This window comes from Pogona vitticeps, chromosome 5 (genome assembly GCF_051106095.1).
Source record: "Pogona vitticeps strain Pit_001003342236 chromosome 5, PviZW2.1, whole genome shotgun sequence".
NCBI classification, from domain to species: Eukaryota; Metazoa; Chordata; class Lepidosauria; order Squamata; family Agamidae; genus Pogona; species Pogona vitticeps.
In genome coordinates this window covers 164,911,667-164,932,654 of record NC_135787.1, presented here as the reverse complement: position 1 = coordinate 164,932,654, position 20,988 = coordinate 164,911,667, and the positions used below count along the sequence as shown (strand labels likewise).

The window sequence follows — 20,988 nt, the reverse complement described above, 5'->3', positions numbered from 1 at the left end:
GACCCCACTTCAAGACAAAAGCTATTTCCCACTTCTGAAATGTGACCCACCCAGACTATGCAAACATTTCAATTTTATGTGACTGAGAGGCAAGCTCCACCTACAAGAAACTTATTTCCTCTCAGAGGAGTGGTGATTCTAGATACAGAATCAATGTCTCACCTAATGAGGCCTTCAGATGATATCATAGTATGAGTTATGAGTGTTTATTATGAGTGGACTCGTAGTCCAGATAGGAGGGGTATAAATCAAATTAATAATAATAATAATAATAATAATAATAATAATAATAATAATAATAATAAGAAGAAGAAGAAGAAGAAGAAGAAGAAGAAGAAGAAGAAGAAGAAGAAGTTATTGCGACCAGACCTGCTAGCTTAATTGATAAATGGATACAACGCTGACATTAGAAATTGTAACACTCAGAAACCTGTACTTCCGTCTCCCTGGACTCTGTATCTTCAGTGGCAGAGTTGCCATTCCTGAACAAAAGAACTTAAAAGACAGATTGCACAGGGAAACAGCTTAACATTGGTTTCTGTAACTGACTTTAGCATCACTAGGATGTTTATGCTCCATGTAGTCTCAACTGTGGGGTTCCGCAGGGCTCGATTATCTCCCCAATGCTGTTTAATATCTATATGAGGCCGCTGGGGATGTGGGGCCTTGTGTCATCAGTATGCTGATGACACTCAGCTTTTCTCTCATCCACCTACCTCAGTGGATGCCAGTCTGTCCCTTCAGCGCTGTCTGTAGACTATACTGCAATGGATGCAGGAGAATGAGTTGAGGCTGAACCCGGACAAGACAGAGGTCCTGAGGGTGGGCGGTCCCTCCATCGGTGGTTTGGGAAACTCCCTCTCTTTTGAGGGGATGACTCTCAGCACAAAGATTGAGGTTCACAGCTTGGGGGTTCATCTGGATCCCGTGCTTACTATGGAAACCCAGGTGGCATCAGTGGTCCGTTCCGCCTATTTTCCATCTGTGGCAGATTGCCCTATCTTGATGGCAGGGCCCTCACCACTCTGGTCCAAGTGCTTGTAATCTCGAGATTAGACCACTGTAATGCGCTCTACGTGGGGCTACCTTTGAGGTTGATGCAGAAGCTTCAGATGGTGCAGAATGTGGCGACCAGACTTCTTAGTGCAATGAGAAGACATCAGCATATTTCTCCCACTCTGGCTGCCTTGCATTGGCTGCCCATTTGTTTCTGCATTGACTTCAAAGTGTTAATGTTGACATATAAAGCTCTAAACTTTTAAGATCTTGATACCTAGTGGAACGCCTTTTCCCACCTAGATCTACTCGATCCACTCGATAAAGCCAGGAAAGGCGGCTGAGGGGCCTAACGTTGAGGGAGGCCTGGAAAGAAAGAACAAGTAACTGGGCCTTTTCGGCAGTGGCCCCTCAACTTTGGAATAAACCTCCGTCGGAAATTTGCCATCGGAAAAACACCCTCGCTGGATGTTTTTAAGAGCCAACTTAAGACCTGGCTCTTTAGGCAGGCCTTCCCTCTGGTCACCATTTGATTTTCTTTTCTATCTTAACTTCCATTTTGCTTTTCCATCTTGAATGCTACTAATATTATTGATTTGAATTGTCATTTTAATTGTTTATATGTTGCTTTTCATGTTTTTACTGTAAGCCGCCCAGAGTAGATGTCTAAATGGGTGGGATACACATCTAATAAACAAACAAACAAACAAATAAATAAATAAATATGCCAAGAAACCTTTGAAAACATATTATCAATATTTAAAATGCAATTGCCATGTTCTGTATCTGATTTCATTTTTCCCCACCATCATAACCAGAACCACCGTACATAGAAACCCATCAAACTGTGGACTGTACTCTTTAATTAGACGATTGTTGTTATGTGCTACCAAATCACTTTTAATGTATGCCAACAATATGAATTATTGGCCTCCAAAAGGTGCCACTCTTAGCAACCTGCTCAGGTCTAGCAAACTAAAGGTATCAGCTTCCTTTATGAAATCAATCTGCATCATATCTGGTCCTCCATTTTTCTTTCTGCCTTCAGCTTTTCTCAGCATTTTTTTATTTTCCATTAAGTCTTATCTTTCCATGATCAGCCCAAAGTATGACGGTCTTGGGTTGCAATCAGACAGCGGTAAAGCATTTTATTTATTTATTTATTTATTTATTGGACTTATATACCGCCCCATAGCGCTACAAGCATGTGTCTGATCACATGGAAAAGGGCTGCTTTGTAGGGAGTTATCTCCTGGAAAGCAACCTTTCCATCTGGATCAAAAGAGTCTGGGTTGGGTATGGATCAGGCTGGAGTGCAATTTCCCCATACGTTGTGTGGCTTTTGGGGAAATGATTGCACTGGACCGCTCAACAAGTGATCCAAAATGCAATCTATTCCTTCAAGTGATCATAACAAAGATTTCCTTCCCTGTCTTAGGGAAAATAACAGGCTTATTTATGTTGGAGTGTACTTACCAACCATCAATGACTTTTGAATGACTATGAATTTTTGAATGACTATGACTATGAAGAGCCTTGTGGCGCAGTGGTTAAACCACTGTACTGCAGCTAAAACTGTGCTCACAACCTGGGGTTCAAATCCCAGGTAGCCAGCTCAAGGTTGACTCAGCCTTCTATCCTTCCGAGGTCAGTAAAATGAGTACCCAGCTCGCTGGGGGGGCAATGTGTAAACTGCATAATTAAATTGTAAACTGCCCAGAGAGTGCTTGAAGCGCTATGGGGTGGTATATAAGCAGCACGCTTTTTTTTTTAATAACCATCATTAAGATCGCTGTCTGCCATCTGCAAAGATTGTTAGCTACCCTGCCACTAATTGAGCAGCACATCATGCTGAACCTCTTACATTTCCAAATTCCTAATCTCTCCATCTAAGAACCTGTGTGGGTGTAAGAGAAAGAGTGACAGACTAGGACACAGGAGGTGCAGGTTATATCCCTACTTGGCCATGGACTCTCACTGGGAAGTGGCACTCGTAAAACTATTTCTTATATATTTCACATACCTGGAAAGTCCTATTAAGTCACTATAGGCAGAATGCAACTTGATGACATATGACATGCACACTCTCCCCAGAACTATATCAATATCTGACTAATGAAGCTACACTCAGAAGAAATGACTACAGTCCACTGAAGCGTATGCCAAATAAAATTTGTAAGTCTTAAATGTTCCACATAACTTTTTGTGGGATTCCACTGGGTGTTCAGGGGAGCTGAAAAGCTACAAAACAATCAACTGACCAATTAGCAGAATAGACCAGACATAGGTGTGAAACCAAGGTTTCATTTTGCTCAGCCAGCAAGTGGCATATGATGAGGGAAAAGTTATCAAATATGTTGTTGATGGTTTTTTTAAAAAATTATAAATAGAAAAAGTATAAGCCAACGATTTCCATCTGTCTTTCTAGTGATTGCCAACTGATGGATTTATTGAAGCCACTTTGATGTTTAAATAGAAATGTCATAAACATGTCTCCTAATACAGTATATTGCATTTTGGACTTGGAAAAGAGATGTGGCAGAGGGGCTTTCTCCTTTAGTAGTCCTAAAAGCAGTGTGGTGGTGGTGGTGGTGGTGGGGGAAATAGTGCAACCAAAACAAACGAAATGAAACTGTCTCCAAAGCATGACTCAGAGCTATTCATAGCTCCATAAAGCCAGCTGCAGCATCAGATACAGAAGGGTTCTGCCCGTATTATTATTTCAATTACCATCTGAATTAAAAGTTTGAGCTATGATCAGCCCACGTGGTGGAGAATAGGAGGGAGAAAATGCAGAAGAGCAAGGGATGAACAACAGGACTTGCTAGATGACACAGCCAACATTAAACATGGAAAAAGGTTACAACCCCCCCCCCCGCTGCCTCCAGCTTCTATCCCATCCTCTCCAAACACAGACACCCTAGCAGCTGAGCACAGGTATTGTTAGCTAGCTAGCGATGTTTGCATGGGTTCTTCATCTGGACATCAGCTGTGGGTTTTTTTAACAGAAGGCCCAGGACATTCTGCTGGCTGAGTGAGGCAGAGCAGTGTCTCCTCACCTCATCCTGGATACCAAAGCCAGCCATTGTTTTGGCATAAAGTTCCAAAAGCATCTCTTCCTTCCGGATAATAAAAATATAAGAATCCAATGACTAAGTAGCAGCCACAACTACTTGTATGGAGGCAATGGAAGGATGTAAAAAAAATGAACACTAAAGTAACAAACTAAGAATTTCCAGTCCTTCCACCTGCATGTCTAAAACAGCCATGTCATTCTGCCTAATGGTAGGCCCATCCCTGAAGGCCACTTTGAGAAGCAAGTCAAGAGGGTGAACAGCACTTCAAACCCAAATTTTAATATTTCCCAGCCCAGTTTTGTTATCACATACGACATTTTCTCTACATAATGTCTTCCTCTAAAGTGGTACCTCAGGTATCAAACAGCATCTGTCAAATGACCAGATTTGGATTGGGGCCTCCACCATGAAACTACTAAACATAATCTGGAAGTGATTTAGAGGATGGTGGCAGGCAATAGCCACAGGTCCGTTAAGGTAAATGGGATACTGCTGCATCTCATGCTTAAAATACCCTTAGCCAGTCGACGCCTTCTTGCCTCTTTACCACAGCTCGAGCCACGCCTCTTTCTGTGTGTGTTTATGTGTGTACAAATTTATGTACAGTATATCTCTCTCCCTGCTTTCCCTAGAAACATAGTGCAAAATATTAGTACAGAGTGGTGAGGTAAGGACCAAATGAGAAAGGAAAAATAAGGTGACAGTTACATTAGTAATGACTGGAAAATTGCCAGGACTGAACACTGAACATAATTCTCTCCCTCTCTGTCTGTCTTTCTCTCTCTTTCTCTCTCGGTCTCTTTCTGTGGCATAATAAAATGGACATTTTAAGTCTCACACTCCTTTCCCCCACAGTCATTGGGGTGCTTTTGGTTCATGTGTAACCTGTCATCTAGTCCAATTTCCCTGCCTCCTTTTTCCACCTCAAATACTAAGGCTTCTCAAAAAGAACCATTGCAAAGAACCAACAGGCAGCCTAGACAGGCCTATAATCTGAGACTCACTTTTTATGAGCATAATCCCCATGGAATGCTACAAGACTCACTTCCTGTACGTTTTTACTCATGCACTGAAAGTGATACTCAGGACTAGCTATTAGATGGCGTAAAGTAGCCTTAGTATCTGAGGTGGAAAAAGGTGGTATGTCTTGGAACACCACAAAAATGCAATAAAAATTCAATCACTTATCTTTAACCTATCTTTTTTTTTTTACTCTATTGAGCATCTTAGGTTAAGGCAGTTAAATATTGTGTTGTACAGTTTCTACAGACAGTTTGGAATATAGTCTCATTTCTTTAATTTGGCATAAATGCAATGAAAAAAGTCAACTATACATATACAGTAAATAGCACTGCAAGACAGTAACTTGGGTGGAATAATTTATCGTTCTGCCATGCTCCTGTGAGCGCAACACTCCGACTCACATAAGAAGCACTTCATATAAACTATTGTTTGTGTGAAATCAACATTTGTTTGCAGCAGTTCTTGCAAACACCTTCTGATAATTTAAACTATATATCAAAAATATAGCCATGAGTATAATATTTGCTAGGAGACCCAAATGGATTGAATATGGAACAACTGATGGATATAGAACAACTGATTGGTTCAAAATTAGGAAAAGAGTATGACAAGACTGTATATTGTCTCCCTGCTTATTTAACTTATATGCAGAATACATCATGAGAAAGGCAGTACTGGATGAATCCCAAGCCAGAATTAAGATTGCCAGAAGAAATATCAACAACCTCAGATATGCAGATGATACCACTCTGATGGCAGAACGTGAGGAGGAACTAAAGAACCTCGTAATGAGGGTGAAAGAGGACAGCGCAAAAAATGGTCTGAAGCTCAACATAAAAAAAATAAGATCATGGCCACTGGCCCCATCATCTCCTGGCAAATAGAATGGGAAGATATGGAGGCAGTGACAGATTTTATTTTCTTGGGCTCCATGATCACTGCAGATGGTGAATGCAGCTATGAAATTAAAAGATGCCTGCTTCTTGGGAGGAAAGTGATGGCAAACCTAGACAGCATCTTAAAAAGCAGAGACATCACCTTGCCGACAAAGGTCCGCATAGTCAAAGCTATGGGTTTTCCAGTAGTGGTGTATGGGAGTGAGAGCTGGACCATAAAGAAGGCTGACCGCCGAAGAATTGATGCTTTTGAATTGCGGTGCTAGAGGAGACTCTTCAGAGTCCCCTGGACTCAAAGGAAATCAAACATATCCATTCTGAAGGAAATCAACCCTGAGTGCTCACTGGAAGGACAGATCCTGAAGCTGAGGCTCCAATACTTTGGCCATCTCATGAGAAGAGAAGACTCCCTAGTAAAGACCCTAATGTTGGGAAAGTGTGAGGGCAAGAGGAGAAGGGGACAACAGAGGACGAGATGGTTGGACATTGTCATTGAAGTTACCAACATGAATTTGACCCAACTCCGGGAGGCAGTGAAAGACAGGAGGGCCTGGCGTGCTCTGGTCCATGGGATCATGAAGAGTCGGACATGACTTAACGACTAAACAACAACAAGGAGACCCAACATTGCTCATAAACTGGCTTTGGAGTTGCTCATTTATAAATAAAGTTATGTGGTGATTCATGTAACAACGTTTACTAGTAATCTAGATATTAGGAATCTTCTGGTGACCAAAAGTAGGATGATTCACTAGCAGTGATGGAATTAAGTAATGCAGCTGCAGTTAATAACTAGATCATTTCAGAGATGCTTTGCCACCAATTAAATGTTACAGAATGTTCGATAAACCAAGAAGGTTGGAATTCATTGTGCTTAATGGCGACATCCCTTTCCACAAAGCCTCATGTTGGCTTTTAACACAGAATAATTCCAAATAGCTCACAAAGCCAACTACATGGGTATGTGTTTGAAAAGACAAGGCAGCAAACATCAGGAAGAGAAAGACTTAATGCCCAATCCTTGAAGAGAACAACATTGGTAGCTGGGGACATAACTATTTTCCAGCAAATTAGGTAGTTATAAGCATTTGGAGGGCATTCATTCATTAGAAGACACCTAGTCTTCCTGCAGATATTACACCAACCTTCTCCAACAAGTTGCCCTCCAAATGTGTTTGCAATGCTAGCTGAGCATGATTGAGATTGTCGGGGTGTTGTTGGAGATTACAACATGGACAAAGGGTGTACTGTAGAGGTGATAGTACTGGTAAGGCTAACCTGACTCGTCAAGGTGAACTTGAAATACATGATTATTCCTTGGAAACAGTCATGACATACTTCAATATTTATCACTTGCAGAGCTATCTATATCTGTGTGACCATTGCACAGTGCTCTATGCCCCCTTCCTCAGAACTTGCATAGCCATGCTCCTCTGTGCATGGCTAGGCACAGAGGAGACCTTTCTGTTACAATGATGCAGGAGCACAAGGGGCTTTTTTATACTGAGGTCTGCACTCACTAGGGTAAGGGAACCTGGTGTGGTTTTGCAAAGAAACAGCAGGATTAGAAAAAAAAAAGAGAACAAGAAGAGCCACCAATTCATGCTTCTCTCTCTCTCTCTCTCTCTCTCTCTCTCTCTCTCTCTCTCTCTCTCTCTCTGCCATACCTTTATCCCTCATCTCTTTCTTTCTCTCTCTCACTATAGTGAACTTCTGGAGAATAAATTGAACAATATGTTATGCTGCCAAGGTTTGTCAGGTCTCAAAGTGCCAGCTGAAGGCTCAGGGAATTGTTCTGTTTCTTCACACTTTTATTCTTGTCAGTAAGATGGCTTTGAATCGGCACCCAGTTTCACGTACTCGTAGTTGGTGTCAAGGTTTTTAGGCTCACCATGGATATGTCTCTTTGTGTGCAACGTAAATGTGAAGTTTTAGTAGCTGTGTTAGTCTGTGCAGGTATATCAGGCAAAAGTAAAATAAAAGAGACAAAAGACACCTTAAAGACTAACTGCTATATTTTAATCTGAGCTTCAGCACATTATCACTGGATAGCTTAGTGGTTTAGATATGTGGTTGTCGAGCCAGAGATTGTGGTTTGATTCCATACTGTGCCTCCTGGGATAAGAACCAGCCTATATGGCTTTGGCCAAGCTGCACAGTCCCGGGGTGTCCCCAGAAGAAGGGAGTGATAAGCTGCTTCTGAGTATGCTCTACCTGGAAAACCTTGGAAAGGGTCACCAGGGGTTAAAATGGACTTGATGGCACATAATTTTTATTTATTACTATCACATTAATCAATGTGAAGGTGTCTATATGTGTGTAACATCAGTGCACCAAAAAAACCAAGCGCCTCACTACCTGGTTAGCCTCACCTTATATATATATTTTAGGTTCATTTTTCCAGATTCTTCTAATATCTGACTCCATAATCAGCTGATCCAGAATCAGTTCTACCCCCCCTCTCAATCCTTACCTAATCCACCTATGTGACATGACAAGGGCTAAGGTTGTGACCTTGAATCTCAGGGAAGAATATTCTTTTGGCCTGAAACCCACCCCTGCTCTCTGTACGATCAGCATGTAAAAGCAATAAATTCATTGCTCCCTTTTAGTGAAGGATGATCTTCTTGTCCTTTATTACACTCTCCACTTCGCTTCTATATACGTACCACAAGAAGAAGCTCTTTGTGACACAATGATGAGCTCATATCTCCCATTTATATATACAGTATTATGCAGCAAAGTATTTTGAAAGAAACAGAGACTCCAGTAGCAAAGACATTTTGGAAATAAGCAAACAACCTTATGATGAGAACACAAATACTTATCCATGTAATGCTTTCTGACCAGCAAATGTTAAGCCTTACAAAACAGGCGATCAGTGCTGAATTTCTGCACATTTAAGCTACAGTTTAGAGCATCAGATAGACAAAGACCGCCTCTCCTAGATTACAGCATGAGCCAGTGCGACTAATTTTCACAGACACTTCTACCAGGGCAACGCTGAGGACCCTCAGAGCCAGATATTTTAGAAACAGAACTGCTGCTGGCAGTAGTGGTAGATTCCTCTTTTGGCTGGGTGGTGGAAGAGCAGAGCTGCCTCCAATGGACATATACCCACCCAAGTAAACTCCAGAAAGGGGATAGAGTGATTGAAACACGGTTTAAGAATACCAGTTCATTTAAAAAAATCACTCATATTTACAGTTATATCTAATTTTACACTGTGTCATTTGGAAAGTTCTTTTTCATGCTGCAAAAATTGTTTCATGCAGTGCCTTAAAGAAAGAGGTATGCCCAGAAAATTTGCTAGTCTCCTAAAATCAGGTCAGCACCAAACCCCATGAGATAATCAAACTCTAAACAGCAAAATCGTTGCCAGACCCACTTTCTCTCTGCTTACTATTATTGATGGGGAAAGATAAACAATTAGAAAGCTTCTGCCATTGATTTATGTTTGTGCACACATGTATATGGACTAGGATGGTCAGCTACACATGACTAAAAAATAGGCTATGCAGCACCAAAGAAGAGGGCAAATGAGGACACTGATGGGCATAAAATGCTGATTTATACAGAGGAATGCAAAATTAGAAATAATTTTAAATCACTTAGAACTACAATACATCCCAGTATAGGAGACAGTTACTAGGCAGGGCTGGCCTGGGATAAATAGCACCACAGATGAAAAGTACCTTGAGCATCACCCCATAGATTAGCAGGGCTGTCCAGAGGGTTTGTTTAAGAAGCCTGGGGCAGGTGTGACGTAGGGGGCCTTGCTGCTGCCACACCCAAGGATCTGTATACATGTCTATACAAAGTTGCGTTCCACTGGTTTTTGCCCAGCACAAATGAAATCAACCTGGAGATCGGAAAAGGAAACCTACTTTAAAGCTAACTGGAGGCAGATTTTTTTTAATTTTTTATTTTTTTGTAATTAGAAGAAAAAGGATTAGAAAAAGGTTACAACAACTTCACGAAAAAAAAAGTTACAATTTGCCAACCTAGCTCATTGTGGAAAGTAATTTTTAAAAAGTGGTGCCCCCTTCAAAGGCATTTGTTGCGACACAGACACGCCCACGTTGAATTTTGTGAACCCTGCTCAGTACGGCATGCCAGGCTGACTCCCCTCCTTGTTCATTCTTGCAGCCAGCCCCAGACTCGTGTGCCTGCTGAGTTGGCTGTTCAGCTGCTCACGGTGGATGTCTGGTTTCAGACAATCCTCAATCTGCCTCATGATGGCTTTTTATCTTTAAAACTAACAGGGGCCGTTTTCTGTGCATCCCTTCAAACGGATGCATTTTCAAAACAAGGACTAACCTTTGCAGCCCTTCAAACAGCAGAGTGTTCTACATGAAAGAAGATGTATATAACTATTTGTTTATTTGTTTGTTTCTTTGTTTGTATATTTAGCTATCTTCATATGGACTCACTGTACTCCTGTAGGGGACTTTTGTATCCAAAGAAGAACAGAAAGTGAGAAGTAATTAGTGAAAGAGAGAGTTAACAGAACATTAAAAGCTACAAAAGTGAGAACAAGGACTTTGATAGGCTTAATGTTTTTCCTTTTCTGTACTCATAAAGGGATCTTTTTCATCAAGATAGGCAATATCATAGCAGGTTTAAAATGGACTGTGCCGTGTGCAGCTAAATGCTGTCATATGGAAAAGATCGGTCTCTTTTTAGTTTTATACCGCAACTGTTCCTTATCTTTCAAACCTTTCAGAGATGCAGATATAGCACAGATGTACAGGGTCACATCTTCAGCTGGAATCAAGTCATGCTATCCTACCTATATCAATTGTTAGCAATCCCTGGCTCATACTTGCAATCATGCTCGGCTTTTTAAATTACCTTTACAGGAAACCAAGGCCAGGAAAAGGAGCAAATGGCAGATTGTCTGCTGCTTCACATAGAAAAGTAGGTGGTAGTCTGAGGAGAGAGGTAAATTTATTGGATTTTTTAGCGGAGTAGATTTTATTTTTGGAATCACCATCTACTGAAAACAATGAGGGAGGGAAATGGGTTTAAGCTAGCCTTTTGAATGCCTTTTAGTGCGACAAACGGGCCATAGCTCTGGCAGGTCCAAAGCTATTCTTCATGTTCTGTCCCTCCTCTATCTTCAGAACGTTTCACAATGGGATCACCTCTGTCCTATCTTAACTCCCTCCGGTGAGCATATCTGGGAACTAGGATGGCATCAATGCAGTTTTTCATTTGTAGCATTCACTATAAAAGATAAGACATTGTACTGAAATTTGGCAGTCCTTAGAAGACATTACAATCTTGTCTCCAAAAGCTGCACATGAATGCTGAACTTGAGCATCTTTTCAAGTTACATTTGAACTCAACATTTGATCTGTATTATCTGCACTAAAAAGTATGGGCACCTGTGTGGGTGTTACATCAAACAGTATTAGTATAAAGAGAGAGAGAAATATTTCCCACAAACACAATGAGAGACATCTAGACAAAGATGGTAAAAGCCAAAGCCAAAATAGGAAGCTGCACCAGGATAACATTCCCATAATGTTTTAAAATCCATGTCTTTATCAAGGAAAGCTCTTAACTTTTGCAGAAGTTGAAGTGAAGAATTTCCCTTTACAGGGCACATATCAAAACAGTTTTGGAACAAATGTATTGGTTCATTTTCTTTCAAAAAAAAAAAAAAAACCCAACAACTCAAATATATCCTCTAGGACAGTGCTGGTCAGTAGAGATGGTTACAAGGAGAATTGGTGCTAACATCCTTACTTTAAAATTGTAATTTTTTTAAATGTAAGAATACATTCTGTACACAGAACACTTAGGCTCTCCTCTTGCAGACTATTGGTTTTATTTCAGAGCAGGAGTGGCCAGCTCTGTCAAGACTGCATGCGCACAAATGTGCATGCGCACAGACACAGAGGTTGCATTCTGACCAGAAATTCTCAGAAAACAACAACAACAACAACAACAACAACAACAACAACAACAACAACAACAACAACAACAACAAAAGCAGAAGTGCCTCAATGGTCACTACTAGTTTTCGGTTTTGGATTTTTGGGGATGGAGGGTTTCCAGAACCCACTCCAATTGGAATAAACAATCATTCTTGGAGGTTTCCACGTGTGGGGAAATGTTTTTTGTAGGGAAAGCTATTCAGGTCTGGGGGAAGGGAATGGGGGGGGGTTGTTGTTGTGGGGACATATGGAACATTTTTGCAAAAATGCCCAAGGAAAGCACATGGAGCCCACCGACTGCATTTGGTTTTAGAACTTTGGAAGTTGTATTAAAATAATCTTCAGGGGTTTCTGAAGAATGTGTCTCCTATGAGGAATCTCTCCCAGATTCACACTGGAAATGTCGGGGATCCTGAACCTGGGGTCTTCTGCACATGAGACATATCTTCTACCAGTGAACGACCCTCCTAAGATATGGAGAAGTGTCTCTTCCTGCATGATTTCCCGCTTCAGAAAACAGTATACAGTATGTCCTTGACAAAGGTTTCCACATTTATTCTGGGAAGCCTTCTGTGTCCAAAAACTGAATAACAGGATGAAGATCAATGTGACTTCTAGTGGCTGTATGATTTACTGGTTAAACCTGCAAAAACCAAAACAACCTTTAACAGCCCACTGAGGGAATAATCGTATGCCATCTTTTTACCCTGTAAATGTATCCAGAACTGAACACAAACTCTGATGAGCTGTTCAAAAGCAATTTTAGAAGCATTTTAGATACATTTATTTAGTTTTTACTGTAACTTAAGAGAATTCCTCAACCACCATGGTAAGTGGCTATGATGGCTGGGGTAATATTGGAAGCCTTATGGCGCATAGGCACCTTGTGTGGCACAGCAGTTAAAGTGCAGTACTGCAGCCAAAATTCTGCTCACAACCTGGGTTTAATCCCAGGTAGCTGGTATTAGGTTCACTCAGTCTTCTATCCTTCCAAGGTTGGTAAATTGAGCACCCAGATTTTTTGGGAGGGGGAAAGGGCAATATATAGCCTACATAATTAAATTGTAAACCATTCAGAGAGTGCTTTAAGTACTACTAAGCAGCACACTTTGCTTTGCTTCAAGACAGAAACTTTTTCAAGTTCTGTTCATAGTGCTAACTTTGTCAGATAAATTATCTCTCTTTTTGCATTGCATGGATGCACCAATAATTAATACATTTGTTTTTTCCCCACCAGACCTGGAGAGGCAATAATATGTTTGTGTGGCAGTAGTATAACTCCTCAGCAGACACAAAGGAGTCTAGCTGTGTGTTGACAGGAACAAGTTATTCTTACAAAACAAATTAGCTTTAGCAACAGCTGAGGAAACTGTATATTTATGAATAAAGAACAGACTTCTAAGATACAAGTGATCTTTTTTTCCCCGTAACCCATAAACCATAACTACCCTGTTTCCCTAAAAATAAGCCCTAACCTGAAAATATGCCCTAGTGTGATTTTTCAGGATGCTCGTAATATAAGCCCTACCCCCAAAATAAGCTATAGTTAAGTGAAACCCCACCCTCCACCATTGTGCAGCAACCAGAAGAAGATGACATGACTGTATTTGAATAAATGTAGATTGTTTTACATGAAAAAAATACAACATCCCCTGAAAATAAGCCCTAATACATTTTTGGAGCAAAAATTAATATAAAACCCTGTCTAATTTTCAGGAAAACATGGTTGTAGCATTCACCCTTGTTACGCAATAAGTTATGAATTATTCGTGGTATATGTTAATGTGGTTAAGAGGCGGGTCTGAGTGAGATGTTAAAAGGTGGAGCCTGAGAGAGAAGAAGGGAGAGAGTCTGTGTGAGGAATCAGAGAGAGAAGCATAGTTTGGGGTCTGAGGAGTGATTAGTCTGAGTGTAAACCGTGATAATAACTACAGAAGGTTAATATTGAAGCTTGATGAAACTTGAAGATTGTGCTTATGAATTGTTCCAGAAACCAACTGTAATCAATAAACCTGTTCTGTTAACAAGTCAGTACTGAATGGACCTTCATCTTTTCTAAGTAAAGTACGTTGATAAGGAGATCAACTGGTGGCAGTGTGTCAAGAGGAGTTTTGGGTTTGCCTTTGTGAGCTCTGTATTTAGTAAGACAAACAGGGGCCACAAGGGCGAACACCACAACGTTATATGCCAGTATGGACAGGCCTGCAGTTTCAGACTATGGTACCCCACTCTCTGCCATACTCCTAATTGCATTGTGGGCCCAAATGCATACACCAGCGTACTCTCTTCTACCTCTCTGGCCACTCACCTGTCTATGAATCGCCACCAATGAAAGCACAAGACATACACAGCCACTTCTGCACTGAACAAGTGAGATTTGCTGTCATCTCAAAATGGGCAGAGATAGACGCCCGAGCTTTAAAATCTTCTGAGGGAACAATCACAGAAATGTTTGTCCCAGACTGATTTGAACTTCTCTGTACTGGATCCTGGCATTTAAATCACTGCTGCAGTTCACACAGGAATATTTAATTATCCTAGGGAGGTCTGTTTCAAGTGTTCACACATCACACAATCCTCCTTCTCCTTCAACCTTCTCTTCTTTATCAGCACCTTCTCTTACCCACTCCTTTTGCAGGCATTCAAATTCCTCCTCTTAAAATAACGTTTAGCAAGTGAAGTAGCCACAAACTGATAAGACATGGTAAGAATTTGAGTTAGTGTTGTATCAATGTAGTGTTATAGCACTAAACTAGGAGTAGAAATACAATTTACAAACTATTGTAGCTGTAGTTCCTGCCAGCGCAAACAGAAGGCAGGCAGAAGGAGTAGGGTTCACTCCCACACCGCACCCACACATCATCAGTGATGTCATCCGGATGTGCCTAGTAACAGCTCTGAAGGACTAATACAGGCCAAGCCAAAAAAAGGACAAAATAATGCGAGTGGAAATACCACCAAAACAAAAAACACAAGACCTCCCAGGTGGACAAAATATACTGTATACTCATGCCAAAGGATTGGATCTACTTACAATTAGCACCAATGTTGTGTGGTTGACGGAATAAATGTCAAAAAGAACAGTGAGAAACATGGCATGAACAGCAGGACAAACACCTGTCTTATTGCTCCCTTGGACACGAAAATTAAGCTTTCTCTTTCTCCGGGGCTACATGCCCTGATATTTTTTTTCCTTTCCTGAAAAAGCTGAGCAATGAGTCTTCTGCTAGTACCTTGAGACCTGGCTACTTTCATCACACCCAGAACTTGGATTCAGTTACTACCCAGCTATGAGTTCACTGGGGGTGGGGTTTTCAGCAAGTATTTACTTTACTTTATTAGTATTAATTTGTACAATGGAAACAAGTAAGAATTAACCTCATAAGACTGCTCTAGAGTACAGAAGCCTGGTCTATCCTATCCATGCATTGCAACTCGTGCTCCTAATTCTAACTGGGATAAAAAAAGAAATAGGGACAAAAAGAAAAGGTGCAAAAGTCATTGGCTTTATTTTCTTTGCCTTTTGCATGTTTTGCTACATTTATTTTTTTTTAAATGTTGCTATTGTTTAAGTTCAGTTGAACCATAAATAGGAGAGCAGAAAGCCTGAAGCTGACCATGAAAAGCACTTGGAAAGGCAAACAGAGAAACATGGATAGTACTATTTTCATTATATTACTTATTTCTAAAAATGTTCATTTATACATATAATTAATGCATGCAAATCAATGCCTTCTTTTATTCTTTTTACTGTCTATATATTGTTTCTCTTTAACCTGTCCCATACACAGGGCCTGGGATGTGTTCTTGCATTAACTAATTCCAAAATTAGACTGTCCTGTAGCACCACCAAAATGACACAAGAGATTTAATGTTGTGGGTTTTGGGGTCTGTGCCAGTGAGAAGAAACAAGAGATTGCAGGCACAGGTTTCAGTACTGAAAAACAGAGAAGAGAGATGGCAAGAGAAAGGAAGAAAAAGACAGGGACAATAACAGAGAGGTCAAACGATCTCCTTTCCATAGTTTTCATGATCTCCCATTCTCTCTTATGTTCACCCCATCTCTTTCCCTTCACATGACCCCTTTTTCTTCCATCTCCACTAGCATTACTCTGTAAATTTTTCCCCTCCTCTATCATTGTTACTATTGTCAGAAGCTATATGCAGTAGGTCACATGCTTGATGACTCACCCCTTCTGGAGGTACCACAGAGAAGACCTTTCAAATCCTCATCCGGCACCTAATTCTCACTTGGGTGAACCTCTGCTATATAAAGCATACAGTGATTAAATGGCTGCCATTTCACCCCTCAAGAAACAGATCCCGGACTGCATCACGGAAGCAGCCCTTCTCGCTTTGGCAGATCTCAAGGGAACAAGAACTCTACCCGTCAATAAATTGTAAGCTAAGATGCCATTTAGATTTCAATTCACAGGGAAAAGTACAGTCATTCTCAATGAAGTGCAAGAGTAGGACCTCTGAGGTGTTTTTTTATTTTCCAGATCAAACTGCAACAAGCAGATTGGAAATGTTGAAGAATATTTGTTATCCCAAAGAATATCCCAAAGAATGTTTGGGATTTTTAAAGTTTCATAATTACCATAGCAATGTGTCAAACAATCTCCCTTGGTTTTAATTTTTTTACAGCAAATGGTTTCATGCCTTTGATATGTATACTTAGGAGCTATTTAATTGCTTAAAATAGTTACCATGTACAACCAGCAAGTTGCTCAGAACAGTAGTTAATTCTGGGGAATACCCACATGCGATCTGAAACTGAAGTGGTGGGTGGATATGGTCCCCTATCCCCACTAGAGAACAATCTTGACCTTAAAAATCACATTGCTATCCTGCCCTTCTCTAATCTGCAGATCTCCAGAATATAATTCAAATCCTCCAATTTTTCCTGGTTAGTCATGAGCCATGAAAGACAGCAGGCCTCAGTAAAAAAATTACTCTGCCATTTAATTACTACCAAGTACATAGCAACAATAGTGTAGATACCATTTAAAGTTTAACATTGGTGGGTGGGAGAAGCTGAACCCTGCCACTGTTAATGTCAGTTAGAACCCAAGACTTGTACATGGAGACAGTGAGAAAAATAATAGGGTTCACTGTGATCTCACATAAGGCATGGATTTAACTGCTGGCACCTGATTCTGTATTTAATACCCAATAAAAGCTCTTCCCATGGACTGGTACCCAATTTGCTGTGGCAACAATACAACCCATTCTGAGTTACATAGTCAAAACTTCATCAATGGAATTTCAAGAGACAGCTCAAAAGTTAACTAGTCCTCCGACTTTCATGTACTATGTTCCTTTTTTAATAATACTGTACACATTTCCTTCATCTCCACCTTGCTATTTCATATTATCAAATCCTCATCCTGTACAGGCTAGATTATTTTCTGCCAGACATCACACCATGAACTTTGTCTCACTGCACAATATTTATCATGGTGTCATGCACAAGGGAGCTAAATGGAGATAGATTTGCTTACAATGCACCACCAACTCAATTCCTCTTTAGGCCAAATTCCCTCTCATCTTCCATAAATAATTGCAGTGTCATTGTTGTGTTACTATCAAAGTGCGCATTTGGCCCTATGACATATCCCGAAGGCTTTACCGGCTAGCGACTGGAACTTTGTGATCAATAATTCCATATTAAATGGTTGCAGTCTGTGAGGCTGTCTTTCAGTCTAACACTCTATATATACACATCACCCCTAATATCTAACTAGAATTTTACTACCAGACATGCTAATTGATAGCTCTAATTATTTGCCATTATAAAATAAAACATAAATTTATTTTATGGGCAGACATCTCTACCTTTAGATTCCTGCAGTGTTGTCCTATAAACTGAGGTTCTAAACCAGATGTGGGCAGATGTGGTTCTTTGTATTTTCAGCCTGTAAGATTGGACTGTAGCCCATTTCTTCAGTGTCTTAGATAAAATAAAATTTAAATCTCTCAGGTGCTACAAGATTCTTTGTGGGTTTTTTTTGCTTCAGTGGACTATAACTGACTCCTTGGAAATTTAATTCCACATGGATTTAAGAGGAAATAAGATTATCTATGCTCAAATCAATCCAGCTTTGATCTTGGGTTTGATATTGAAATTACCTTGAACACTTTGATGGATTACATTTTGGGGAACTAAAATGAGGAGAGTGTAATGCAGGGACTACTTCTTAAACTCTTTGCAGATCTTTATACCATTCACCGCGATATTGTGCTAGGCCATCTGTGAAGACTGTGCATCAGAGACGCAGTGATATGGTGGTTCTGCCCTTCCCTGTAGGGTCAGTTTCTGAAAAATCAAGAAGTAGCATTGCCTTTGCGCTTTTGGGACCAGCAGGGACTTATCTTATCCTGAATATTTTAAAATATCTATATGAAGGTGTTGTATGAAGTCAACAGGGAATCTGGACCAAGATGTCAGTAGTATACTTATAATATCCACTTCTTCTTTTCATTTTGGCCAGATGAGGCTGTGCACATTAGAACAAGTCTCTGGATTCATAGAGGGCTTGATAAGAGCCAGTACACTGAAGATGAGTTCAAAAAAGATGGAAACTCTGTGAGCATCTTCTGGGAACTAGATGTTCCACCTATCCTTGCAGTCTCTCTGGAAAGAATGGGGATGTAGCTAGGAACTTCTCCCTGATCCGTCACTTGAACTCCAACAGCCCTGGTGACTAGGAGAGTCTTATGACTTAGCAGTAACCTGAACAACATGGCAATTTATGTGCTAGTTGTCTTCCAAGTATACATACATGGCGCTGCCTTAAAATGATTTGGAGGTTTCTACTGGTGTAGAATGTGGCAACCAAATTATATCTGGCACAGTCTTGTGGAATTACACTATCACAATTCTCTCTCTGTGTGTGTAATTACACTATCACAATTCTCTCTCTCTCTCTCTCTCTCTCTCTGTGTGTGTGTGTGTGTGTGTGTGTGTACTGTGCCTTCAAGTTGGAACCACCTTATAGCAACTCTAATAGGGCTTTCAAGGTGAGATATTTAAGGCATGGTTTTACCAGTTCCACTCCCTCAGTGAGTTTCCATGATCCAACGGGAATTCAGAATCTCTTCTCCAGAGTCCTAGTCTCTCACTCTATCTAATACACCACACAGGGAACACCACTGAATTCTGGTACCTGCTTTTGAAGCTAAATGTGGCTTCAGACCCAGATAGCTGAAGGACTGCCTCTATCTACCGTATATCAGATTTATGTCTTAAGATTGTCAGGGTGACTTGTGGCCAAAGTGTATGTGTATGAGGGGGTCCTGCCTCAAATTTGGGGAGAGAGGTGTTCCTTCTACTACAGTCACATATTTCAGTACTTTGGAGGAGTGGCTGTTCCTGACCGTGCAATCATTTTAATGAAAAGTAAGCACATCTCACTAGTCCAGATACTTTAAATAGTTGATACATTCATTTTGTTTAATTAGATCCACTGCTTTTTCTGCATTTTATTATACTAGTTTTTTAAAAATTATATACTTCTATGACAGTTACTGACCCTGCTTTTGTACAGCACATGGGAATCTTACAAAGATGAAAAGCAGTTTTAAAATATTTTTCATAAATAATAAAAACTTTTACACCTTGTGTATGAAAGGATGCCAGGCATTCAAAATCCCTCCTTCTGATTAAATAAGCAGTCCATGTGCATAGATACATACCAGATGTCTTCTCAGCTCCCCTCTCCCAACATCTGATATGGTTTCATCTTCTTTAAATAAATGCTGGATTGTGAAGTTATTTTCTATAGACCATATACTATCTGAACATTCATATCTGCTGCCATTATGATCAACTCAGCATTGAATCAGTGGATGATCTTGGCATGGCAGAACAAACAGACAAGTGGCATCAATACAGTATAAACAGTGGCTGTCTGATTATAAGGAGCAGCATGGAATAGTATGGTGTCAAAAGCAAAGAGAGAGAAAGATGGGAAAAAATGCTGTTGTCCCATTCTTCCAGAGTCCTGTGAGCAATTCCCTATAAAACACCTCTCCCAGGAACATCATGCTCCAATCATTTCCAAATAATTACTCTGAAAACTGCACAATTAAAAGCTGTGCTAAGGAAAAGCTGCCAAGAGCAACTGGAAGAAAAATTAAAAGCTGTATTAAAAACATGTTCTAAAATCAAACTGTGACTGAGAGAACCTGACAAAGTAAGGCAAGCAAATGTTCCTGAGTCTGAACAAGTAAAAACAATGACATGTCTTGCGGCATCTTAAATCCTAACAGATTTGAAATAATAGCGTACGGTTTTGTGGATCAGAGTTCACAAGAGAAGGTTTTGTTGTAGATTTTCCTTGGGGTTTCAGTGCAAAAAAGTAAACTTGAGTTGGTTCCGGTACTGTCTGACATGAATACACACAGAGACACTTCCCTATTTACAGTGGCTTATTGGGCATTAGAAATGCATTCGTTCCACCAATACAAACACATTGTGCATAATGAACAACTAATATCTCTTACCTGGTATCCGGTCAGCTTATTCACACCTGAGTCCTGCAAATCCAGTTTTCAAGGGAAAGAAAAGAGAGAAAATTTCCTGTGCCTTATCCAAGTTAAATTTCCTGAATTTGTGAGGTTGTACCTCTGAATTTGTTCCCTCTCCTGGTCCATCTCTTTTCCCTTTTTTCCAAGGAGTTCAGTTTTCTGCTCAGGTTTCTTACAGTTCCTCCTGCTTTGGGTCTTGATTCAACTTTCATTCACTGCCTTCTTTGCTCCTTCTCTCTTTCTGTACTTTTCTGATTTTAATACATTGTGTTGTAAAGACTTCTCATCCTTAGATTTACAGGTCAAGCAAGGGGTCTTGAAATACTACTTTTCTAGCTAGAATACCTCTTTTCCCTTCTCCTTCTGTTTTACACTCCTGCTGTTTAATTCAGTGTTTCCAGGATCTCATTCTTCCTCTTTTCTCCGTCTCTCTCTCTCTCCCCCTCCCTCTCAAATTGCTTGTTTTCCCTGTTCTCTGATTGCTGTTCACTGTGTAGCTGAAAAGTCAGTAACTCTGCT

The 20,988-nt window shown here is 40.4% G+C and overlaps 1 protein-coding gene across 1 annotated transcript in view; it reads right to left on the bottom strand.

The window, feature by feature from the left end:
• Nucleotides 1-20,988, bottom strand: part of KCNJ4 (potassium inwardly rectifying channel subfamily J member 4) — a 39,871-nt gene extending 18,883 nt beyond the window's left edge. The window contains exon 1 of the mRNA XM_020787597.3: nt 20,446-20,988. The gene's annotated coding sequence lies outside the window, so the exon portion shown is untranslated. The remainder of the gene's footprint in view (nt 1-20,445) is intronic.